This window comes from Neofelis nebulosa, chromosome 2, assembly GCF_028018385.1.
Source record: "Neofelis nebulosa isolate mNeoNeb1 chromosome 2, mNeoNeb1.pri, whole genome shotgun sequence".
Taxonomy (NCBI): domain Eukaryota; kingdom Metazoa; phylum Chordata; class Mammalia; order Carnivora; family Felidae; genus Neofelis; species Neofelis nebulosa.
Window position 1 is genome coordinate 14,292,901 of NC_080783.1, and position 11,601 is coordinate 14,304,501.

Consider the following 11,601-nt stretch of genomic DNA (forward strand, 5'->3'; position numbering starts at 1 on the left):
TCAACCCTTAACACATAGCAATCATCAGAGCTACCTCCTTCTTCCGTGAGCTGGCAGGGGTGCTCAGAGATGGCAAACTAATTTTGCTGTCAGTCAAAGAGAAATACACTCTGAAAAACCCCTTCTGACCCTAACATTCTGTGATCATAAAACAAACCTCCCTGTACCCCCAATCATAGTGTGTATCCTTAAATTAAGTACAATTTGACTTTGAATGACCCATGTCACATGTCTCTCTCTCTCTGAATAGGAATGATCAGGAGGCCGCTCTGCTCCGCTTTCTACCATCCATGAATGCTCATGCAAGAACGGACGACTGCCACTTTGCCTGAACAGAGCACAATATGCAATTACTTTAGTCAAAAGTACTTTGAGGTGATAAACTCAAGGTGACGCTGAAAAACTAACTTGTTGTCTTCATCTACACTTTCATCTTTATTCACCAGGAATTAGACTTTAAAAGTACCAAGCTTCCTGTGTTGTAGTCTTTCGTCAATTCTTGATTCTTCTTAAGGGAATTACTAAGTTCCTTAGCATATGGCCTTTTACTAAGATCATCAACCAACCCTAGAAGGAAACAGAATGAGTGACAAAGAGCTCCAGAAGCGTGGCACTCTCCAGGGAATGTATGAAGCCACCAGGACCACAAAGGGCATCCACTTATGAGCTTGCTTTGCAAGTGACTGCTCGCTTGGCCTGAGTGAACGTGAGGATATTTGAATTTGAGTTGAGTCTGGGGTGAGGAAAGTGGAGCGAGGAGGAAGATCCATTTTCCGTAAAGCATCAGGTTCAGAAGGGGTACAGAAGAGCGTTTGGAGCATCTTTGGGACTAGATGAGAGTCCTGGGCACCTGTTCAGAAGAAAGCAAAGGTGAAGGAAGACCAAGACAGACTTCACCTGCTTTGCTTCGCTATTATTCAAAGGAAATAAACTTTTGAAAGAGACCTAGGAAGCATCTTAAGGAATGCTTAGTTTTCATCTTATTTCCTAGTCTGTTGAAATTAAATTTTCATCGTTAGCCATCAGAGGATGAGGTTTCTCTCATCTCATTGGCTTTACACAGGGGTGGTGTTTTTGTTTTTTTTTTTTGATTGTAAAAAGATTTGCATTCACTGGAGGCCTTTGCATCTGAGAAGGAGATTTCTGGAGTTTCTCCCTCCCCCAACTCCTTCCTATCCTCAGCCTGGACTGCAGACCACAATCACCAAAGCTGTCAGAATTAGAATCTCTTGGGTTGGGGCCTAGAAACCGAATTTTCAAAAATTTCCCTGAACAGCCAGATTTGGGAAACACTGAAAATTCCCAAGAACAATAGAAAAGATGGAGGAAGAAGAGGTGAGGGGATCAGGGGGAAGAGATCAAGTGCTCAGAGGACTCTGGTTGTCTTTCTGTGCTCTTGTGCAACAGAAAGCTAGGACTTCTTGTCCCTTGCTTCTTCTTATCTTCTATTAGCTACTGGAAAGAATGAGGGGAAGTTGGATGGGAAGACCCTTGGTGCTAAGGATTTCTGCATTCAGGGGGTCATACCAAGTGGGGTCAGACTGGGTATTTGTGACCCTTGTGAATTACCTAAATTAACTGAGTCTCAGTTTCCTCATCAATAGAGCTCAGTGAGTGGCTGCCACCATCCACTAATGGGCCCGGGCCAACCCAAAGTAGGCCACAATTTAGAGCCTCCAAAAGAGTCCCAGACATGGCAGCCCTGGCATTCCCAGGCACCAAAGACATGCTAGGGCAGTGTCAAGGTGATCTGAAATACACATTGGTCCTGATGGAGCCCTGAGCCAAGCTGGGAATGGGACCATACTCTTCTCCCATACTCTTCTCCTTCCAGTTTTGCAGACTCTGAACTGTCAAGTCTCATTCAAGCCTGTCTTCTTCCAAATGAACCACAATCATTTCCTCCCCACCACGGCCTTCTTGCCAGCTCCATTTCTTTGAAACTGGCCACTGCTAATTATTGGTCTGATTAAAGCAGTGATCGCTAACATATGGATGATGGGTGCGTTTGCAACTTTTCAGGGAGTGTTTGTTAATTCAGAGTGGTAAATGGATTCAGGAGGTAGATCGTTATGGTCTTGACTATTCGGGGTTCCTTGACTATTCCAGGGAACTCCTCACCCTGAAACTGATCTGTCAGCCTCAGAAGTGCCATTCCAGTCTTTTCATTGGTCAGTTTTGTCTCTACATCACACCAGACTGAATTAAATATGTGGAGGAAAGAGTGATGGCCAGCACACCCCATCAGAAGCCATGAGAGCTTTCACCAGCATCATTTTTCTTCAAATGTCAAAGAGTTTGCCTATGATATTTATCTGAAAATAAATGCCTGTTTGGATACCTCTTCTTCCACAAATCTTAAATGAGTAAAATCTTGAATAACTAAAAATGTTACACCGTCAGGTCCAGGAATGTAGTTAAGATGCTAAGACTCTCAGAACTTGGGAGGAATGTTGTATAAACTGCCTGTATTTCTTACGATTAGGGTTGGCTCCTCATGACCAGAAACATAGTGTAAACAAGGTAGGACTATATTTCTCTCACATATGAAAGTCCAGAAAGGTGTCCCAAGACCATTATGGACTTGCAAGTGTCACTGACCCTTACTTTCTGTCTCCTTGCTCTTCCTTCAGTGGCCTGGATTTTTGTTAGTTTATGATCCAAGATGGCGGCCCCAGTTCCGGTCAACATGTCCACATTGCAGCCAGAAGAAAGGAGGAAAAGGGGAGAGCACACACTCCATTTCAGGACACTTTACATAAATTTAACACACAGTTTCCACTAAAATCCTGCTGACCAGAATTTAGTCACATGACCAGGCCTTTTTGCAAAGAAGGTTGGGAAGTGCAGTCTTTGATCCAGGTGTGTTTTCACTCCTAGGTTATTGTGGGCTTTCCTCAGCCCTCCTGACTTCCACGTACCTTAGCCCTGGCAGCAACCACATGCATGTGGCTGCCTGGAGCAGCTGCTTCCTGAGGCATAATTCTTCTTTCTTGCCTTGGCTGTTATGGCACTTGTGAGGTCATGTCCTGTGCATATCTAGGTGCCGATCTGGGACCGAGTCCCTGAGAACATTCACTTTTTGTTAGTTTCTCTAAGGCATAGAAGACATTCTCTGTCCTGACACTGTAGTGGAAAGTAAGGGAAAGCCCCTCAGACAGTTGATTCCATTAATCAACAAAGATGTTAATGAGGCATTGGATATGCCAAGTACTGGGCAAGGTGTTGAGGATGCACCTAGAGGTGTGAGGCCATTAGGGAGACAGGAGCAAATGCAATGTCAAAAGTTGGATGGTTATCAGGGAGCTCTGGGTGAGGTCACCCGGACTATCAGGGCAGAAAGAGGCAGTCAGGTAAATCATGTTGAAAGAGGCTAGCTTGAAAAAGACTTTTGAAGAGGAATAGGGATTAGTCAGGAAACATGGAAACATGTATTCCATGAAGAAGGCTTAACATTACCAAAAGGAAAGAGAAGGAAAAGAGGGTAGTGTGCTTATGCAATACATGCTATCTGGCATTTTTGGAAATGCAAGAAGAGGGAATTAGAAAGGCGAGAAGGCAGGGACCAACTCCTGGACCATCTTGAATGTAATATGAGACAAGTTTCACTTCAGATTCAAGACAATGGAGAAACCATCAAAGGGTTTCAGCCCATGACACGGTCAATCTTGCGTTTGTAGATAGAGTACTCTGGTAGCCCCGTGAAAGAAAGTTTCAAGGAGGGTTAACGAGAAGAGGAGGGACCAAATAGGAGCCTACTGTAGTAACGCGAAGAAAGCTAATGATAGTGTGAACTAGCATAGGGGAAGGGAGATAGAGATAGAGAGAAACATCACAGAAGTCAACCAGATAGGTGTGATGTCTGACTGAACGGGAGGAGGACTGAAAGAAAGCTACCATGGATGACACTTTGCTTTCTAGTGTGGGCTTGACTGGATGGTCCTGCTAACCAATGAGAGCAAATGTGCATGAGAAACATATTTAGAGAAGATGTTGCTCTTATGTGGTAGACAATTAAGGGTGCTGTGCCTGGGGATATCCAGGTGGAGAAGTCAGATTGTTCTAGGAATCAGAAGCTTCTGGCCTGGGAGTTCTAGGTGGCCATGACAAGCATATAAGTCTCAGTTTCCATCATGTACCAGATCATTCAGATGGGATTTGTGGAGTGAAAAGAGCAGTGATCCAAAAGCAAAGCATGAAGGAGCTTTTTCAGAAGGAAGAGCACCAGGGTGGAGGGATACAATGAAAGCCAAAGGCTGAAAGAGCTTGGTAAAGATAGTACGGACCATGGTGTCCTGTTGCGTATAAGAGACAGACCCTAGATGAAAGGACTCAGACAGCTTTTGTAGTAAAATAGGATGTCGTTGGTGACCTCACTGGGAGTTATATCAAGCTTCAGGAAATGAGCTTCATCTCAGAGTAAATTAGCATGAAGAAGGGAAATGCTGGGTTCTGACTTCTGTGTGGAGTAAAGATGTTGGACAGTTCCTAGTGGTTTTACAATGTAAAGGAAAGTTTTATTGTTTTTGGTTAGTATCAGGGAGATTTGCATGCTTCTTTTGGCTGCAGGAAGGGGACCAATAAAGAAAGAACCTTGACTTGAGATTTCTCAATAAAATAAGAGGCAGGAAGTCTTCTATGATTTGGAAATGGAAACGAGCAGTGACTTTTGGAATGATTTTTGAGGGGAACGGAATAGAGGATGACCAAGAACCAGTAAAGGGCTTGATGGAACTCTCTCTGGGATCAGAGTCCTGTTCTGATACCTTAAGAATGGAATTGGAACTCGATACTCCACTTTATGGATTTCAGCGTCTGATCGCCTCAATCTTCAAATATAGTCTGCTCATGGATCCCTATCGCTGGGCTCTAATCCACTTCGTGGCACACTTCTGTGCATTGTGTAACCTCCTCTATGTCTTATCGACAATTTTCTATAGCTAACACTGTTATCTACTGTCATTTTCCCCAGATACTTTGTTCTACCTGCCAAACTTGAATTTTCTCTTCACCTTGCATCTGAGCTCACTCCAACCACAACTTGACAGTCCATGATTAAGTCCCAATCTTCACTTCTCCTGGTCTGCTCTAACCTAATCCACCACAGCAAGTTGGTCTGCAGGCAAAAAAACAAAAAACAAAAAAAAATCTAAGCAATGGGTAAAGAAAGGTGACTTTCTACTTTCTTCCTCGCTCGTCTCTTAAAAGAGATAATGCTAATCTGATTGGCCGGATTTCAAGACATTGACTGGATTTGTTTACTGGTGAATGGGGTCTCTGGCAACTGCTCAGCCAGTACTTGCTGAGCTTCTGTCATGAGCCAAGTGCTGTTTTAGGTTCTGGAGACACGGCAGTGGATGAGACAGTAGCCCTGACATTCTAATGAGACGAGGCAGGCAGTGACCACCTAGTTTGTGACTGACTGCTACCAAGAATATGAAATAGGTCCATATGTGAAGAGGACCAGAAATGATGCTTTGGCTATAATGAGTGGGGAAGCACTCTCAGGGGAGATGACATCTGAGTTATGACCTGAAGCTGAGGAGGAAGTGACTTTGTCAGGGAAGATCATTATTAACAAATGCAAGGTCCAGAGAGAGAGGAGGAGTTGGTGGCGTATTTTACAGATGGAAAGAAGGCTAGTAGTGAAAAAGCAGGAGGGTGGAAGAAGATGTATCACAAAATTGCATACCCCCTGTTTCCTTTATTCTTGCAGCTAGCTGGGTCAGTTGAGGCAGAGCCTGAGTCCTTGAACAGACCTCGCCACCTTGTCCTCTGACTCTCTCCTCTTCCCCATTCAGATGCCTCCAGCTGGGGCGCGGAGGGGTGGCTTCTGAGTCTTTCCAGAGTGCTTCATTATGGAGAAGTGGAGCCCTGGGACAATTTGTAACAAAATGATAGCTAGTTTAGCGTTTGTCTTATTCCCTTGAGAACCCTGTGGAAAAAGCCATGCTTAAGGAGCAAAGGGAATTCAGCTCTTCTTAGATTCTTCTAATACTATCAAACACCCATGACCAATGGCTGCCATGTGAAGTTGGCAAATGATTGATAAAATGTTTGTATCGAAAGGAACACCATACTCTTAGAACGAAGGGCGTAAAAGGGTAACAGGAAAAGAGCATAATCTAATTCCGACCTCAAGTATTTTGAACAAATTTCCTAAGCTTGCATCACAAGCTGATATGCAGGAATCCAATTCTTAAGAGCTTGTTTCACATGTTTACAGATATTAAAATGTCCAGAATGCTCCTTTTTAAAATGTGTAGTGGCAAGCTATTGATGAGATGTGATGGAACAATCCCCATTGATAACTCCGGATTTCCCTGGGGAAGGTGAGGAGTTGGGAGGCATATTAAATCAGCCATCAGCCATCAGTTTGCTTTTAAGAGACAGGAGCCAAACGTCTCCTGTTCAGGGAATGGGCAAATATCAGAAAACATGTCAGGAATTCCAAATTGGATGACCTTGGGAAGTTGCAAGGCATTACAGGAAATAACAGGAAATGAAGAATATAAAAGTAACTTAGCAGATGCTCTTGAGAGCTTCAGTGGTGGGACCACAGCATTGTTCTTTGGCATTAACCAGATAGGACAAAAATAGCACAAACTTCCAGCAAAGTCTCTGGGTGGGTGGCAGAACTTGGGGATGAAATGAGGTGAGAAGAGGCTTCTGTGACCCTTGTCTACCAAATCACTTTGGAGGCAGAAAGTCAGAAAACCCTGTAGATTAGAAATAGAATACGAATTACTTCAGGGAGAGGATTGAAGAGATTGCTGGCTCTCAGAAGATTCCCAAGCCACATGAAAATGGATAGGCTTTTTAAAGTTCAATGATTTAAAAAAAAAACAAAAAACAAAAATGAATCAGCCTCATCAAATGAGTAAAAATCCGCTGCTTAGAGAAAACAAAGGGCATGCTTAAGGAAGATTTCAGATGTTCTGTTCTTGGGTCTTCTTCCTGTTTTCTTTTTAGTGCTGTGTTTTGCTCGGGAACCTGATCTCACAATGGGACTTTGATTATATTTCGTGCTAATACATATATCCCCTTAGTCTGCTGATAAGGGAGTGGAGAGTCTCGGGAGAGGGCAGCAAAACGAGGAGGGAGGAAAATTAGGGCAGGCATTTCTGCAAGACTGAGTGAATACTACAGGAATTTGGTCATCTAAAAATCAAGAAAATATAAAACAGAGAGTCTAATGATTAAAATCAGTGAATGACGTCAGTTTTCCTTTTTATTCCAACCTCCCATCTTCCACCACAATTTAACCCAAGGTCCCTTTATTTGTTCATTCACAGATAATGTAGCATATGGCCTATTCTGGACATGGAACTCCGACGATTGCTTGTCCAAAGTCCTCAGGACAAGCATCTAAGGCCTGGGTTGCGAAGACAAGTCACTTTTAATGCTTACCGGGGCTACACTCGAAGGTCCCTGTGTCAGACAGAATTCTAAGAATGACCCCCCCCAAAACCATTGTCCTGTGTTATCCATTTTCCTTTGGGGGGGGCAGGGTGGGAGGGGCCTGTGATTTTGATGAGTCATTCCATGACTGTTACATTTATGGCCAAGGAAGACTGTCCAGTGGGTCGAATCTGATCACATCAGCCCTTCGAAAACATCAGAGCTTTCCCCAGCCGCTCACAGAAAAAAAAAGCTATGTGAGGTGATGAATGTGTTAGTTAACTTGACAGGGGGATTTTTTCACAATGAATGCCTAAATCAAAACACCACGATATATTCTTAAATACCTTACTATCTTAAATGTCAATTATAAAGCCAAAATTTTTAACACATGGATGGAACTGAAGGGTATTGTGCTAAGTGAAAGAAGTCAGTTACCGATGTCACTTATACGCGGAATCTTAAAAAAAAATGAAAACAAATGAACACATAGCAACAACAACAAAAGAGAGACACAGACTCACGAATACAGAGAGCAAAACAGTGGTTGCCAAAGGGGAAGGGGTGGCAGAATGGGCCAAATGGGTGAAGGGAATACAGAGGTACACACTCCAGTGATCAAATAAATAAATCAAAGGCACGAAAAGTACAGCATAGGGAATACAGTCAATATTGTAATATACTTGTCCTGGTGAGCATTTTGTAACGTATGTAGGTAACGGTTGAATCGCTGTGTTGTACACCTGAGCCTAATTTAATATCGTATGCTGACTATACTTCAAAACAAATCCTCATTACATCTGCAAATCTCCTTTTCCCGTGTAAGGTATTCACAGTTTCCAAGGATTAGGATAAGGACATCTTTGGAGGCCATCCTTCAGCCTTCCACAAGAGATTTCCCGCACTTCGCTCTATTTTTAAATTTAACCTTTTTTGCCACTTGGGTACCCCCTCAGCTAATAACACATTAGACACCAAGATAGAATGGCAAATAAGGGGCAAATCCTTGCCCTTCTTTATTTATTGAACACCTGCAGGAGGTCTAGGAGGGCATCTGGGTGCATGTGTTTTCCAAAACTCCCAAGTTATTTTGATGTGCACTGAAACGTGAGGCCCACGGCAGCCCTTGTACCCAGCACTGTCTAAACCCCCTGAATGAGAGTTTTTATGGGTGGGTAGGGACAAACGCCTTTTCTTTGTCGTGCAATACTGATGTGTACAAAACCTTGGGTTTGCCTACTGGAAACATAATGGTCCCTAAACTAGTGCCCAGAGGGGATAGGACCTACAAAGTTGAAAGCTCAGAGAGCAGTAAGCAGGGGTTTGTGGGAAGCCAGTGAGAGGTAGCATAAAGAAAAAAATATCCCCTCCTTTCCACTAGGAAGTGGAGACACAAGGCTAGAGACATAGGTCTCCACCGGTGAACGTGGGCATCTCAAGGTCACGTGGAATCTGTCCCCAGAAGGTGAAAGAAAGACGTGTCGAGTGAGGCTATCCAGGCAGACTGTTTACACTTTGTCATGGCTGTAAAGATCTAAGAAGGGATTTTTAGAAACTGTTTTGACAGAAAATAACATAGGCATGGAAGGTCCATAGGCATGGAATAACATGGAAGGTTGATTTACCATTAGGAGGAAAATCACCTCTGAGAAGCGCCTTAGGATGAGAGTCAGGTGGGAGGGGAGAAGGCAGGATTCATTCTGATGGGCCATCTGGGAGGACACCCACACTGTGGTCCCTGAGCAAAAGCAAAAGCCTCTCAAGGCCATGAGTGCGAAGTGACTTGGTACCAGAAGCAAGCGAAAACCAAAGCTCAGAGCTCTGTCCTAGACAGTAGAACTGCTTGCACTTTGACTCAGATGCCCCAGGCCAGGCAGGAAAATCCGGGAGTCTGGTGAATGTCATCTCACTGCCTACATGATGACTTCCATGTTGTTTATTGTCAAGACAATTTCGCAACAACATTAAAACAGTTTTTAAAGAAAATACGCACCAGTAACACCACCTACCTAATCCAACAGCTTAGTGAAGTCTTTGGGAATGACTCTTGAGGACCAACATTCCTGCTTAGTACACATCAAATCCTTATTCTGGTTCCGAAATTAGTCTTTTTTTTTTTTTTTTATCTCGCTTTCCACATCTAAAGTTAAGTTGCAAAAGCAGAAATGAATATTAGATCATGAATACAAAGGCCAAATAAAAGTCAATTTAAATAACAAGAAGAAACACGGTTAACATGTAAAAATCTTTAATGTTTTCTTTTGTCTTTATAAAGCACTACATATCTCGGACAGGGCAAAAATTGAAATTGGGTAGGTGAGAAAAAGAAAATAAAAAGAAGTCCTAATATCACCTGGAAGGAACAACATTAATATTTTGTGTCTGTGCATATACTTACACTTACCTTTTCTCCTAATGAGACCATACTGCACGTATCATTTGTTAATCTCTGTGTGTGTGTGTGTGTGTGTACGTGTACATCACTCTACAGAGATGGAAAATGTAAGACATTCTACGTTCTTCTCCTGCCACATTATCTGAATGCCTATTTCATAAAATATTATATGGATATCACATTTCTCCAGTTCTCCATAAGCAGAGGATGCATTTCAGAGTGTCACAGCTGGGGGTCTTAGTCAACTAACACTCCTTGGAGTCAGGGAATTGTGAAGTTCATTCTCAAGGCCACCACCAATGTATTAACATTTATTTAACCAGCAACATGATATATAAACGAAGGTGGTTGAATTATTTGCTGTTACAAAAATGCCGCACAAGGATCTCTATAGTTAAATTTACTTCCTTTTCACATCTCAGAATGGCTTTTAGATTCAATTCTTAGACGTATAAAAGCGACGGCAAGGGTTATGGACATTAGATAGGTATTAAAAATTTGCCCTACAGAGAGGCGGAGCCAATTTATATTTCTGCCAACAGTTTGGAAGAGGGTCCATTTCTTGTAGCCTCACCAGTATGATAGGGTCATTTAAAAATCATTGCCTGGGCACCTGGTTGGCTCAGCCGGGTCAGCATCGGACTCCCGATTCTGGCTCAGGTCGTGATCTCATGGTTCGTGAGATCAAGCCCCGCGTTGGGCTCTGTGCTGACAGCTCAGAGCCTGCTTAGGAGTCTCTGTCTCCTGCTCTCTCTGCCCTTCCCCTGCTCTTTCTCTCTCAAAAAAAGTAAATATTAACAAAATAGAAATCATTGCCAATTTGAGAAATGAACAATGCTATCTCATTTTAAATCACATCCCTTTGATTCATCATCTTCTTCTTAGTTTTTTGTCCATTTACATTTTTTCTTTATGAATTACCTATTCATAATTTCCTAGGCCCATTTTTGCGGCAGAGGTGTTAAGCTTTGATTTATTGATTTACTGGATATACAAGATTTGTTTGTTGTACAATAACAGTATAGAGATTATAACATATTCTTGCTCTACTATATAGATAATAGATAATAGTATAATAAGTAAGCATGTAAAATATCTTGGTCTGCCTCAGAAATTGCAACTATTTTTCTTAGTTTATCATTTATCTTCTAATTTTGTTTAGGGTAGGTTGGTTTTTGTGTTGCTGTGTTTATTGTGTTTTGAAGTTTCAATATTTTAATATAATCAACTCTATCCATAGTCCTTTCCCTTCTAGATTTCTTCCTGGGTTTTTGTTTGTTTGTTTGTTTTTTTGTTTTTTTTAGAAAGACCCTCTCTTCCGCAGATTATTTAAATATTGACTTATATATTCTTCTCAACTGGTTACGGTTCCTAATGCAGCTGGACTCTACTTTCGTGGAGAATATAAAGAAATGATCAAATGTTTATTTTCATATACCTAGCCAGTGGGCACAACACCCTTCATCAAACAAATCCTCGTGTTCTCTTGTTTAAAGTGCTACCTTTTCCAGGAGATAATGATAGGTCACCCTGACAGATAACAGTTAATTGTTAACTATGTTCCAGGGCTTTTCATGAATCAACCCTTTCCTCCCCACCTCAGGCCTTGCTGCTGTTATTATATTTATTTTACTGAGAAAGAGATAGGCACAGAAGCGTTTCGTGACTGAAGCAAGGTCACACAGTAAGCCAGGACCCAGACCCTGTCGGGCTAGCTCCAGAGCGCTGACTCTTCACGTACTACCCCATACTACCTAATTTTTCACATAGCCTTCAGTTTGCCTCTAGTCTCTTTTTCTGCGTCT

At 42.4% G+C, this 11,601-nt stretch overlaps 1 long non-coding RNA gene across 2 annotated transcripts; it reads right to left on the minus strand.

The window, feature by feature from the left end:
* Positions 1-259: 259 nt before the first annotated feature.
* Positions 260-9,533, minus strand: LOC131497177 (uncharacterized). 2 transcript variants are annotated; one of them, XR_009254802.1, is made up of 5 exons: positions 9,411-9,533; positions 5,693-6,719; positions 5,013-5,116; positions 2,602-2,637; positions 261-850 (listed from the first exon to the last, which is right to left on the minus strand). It is a non-coding gene; the product is annotated as an uncharacterized LOC131497177 (long non-coding RNA). The 2 variants fall into 2 exon arrangements; XR_009254801.1 differs by having other exon boundaries at positions 260-850; positions 2,602-5,116.
* Between the last annotated feature and the right edge of the window lie 2,068 nt (positions 9,534-11,601).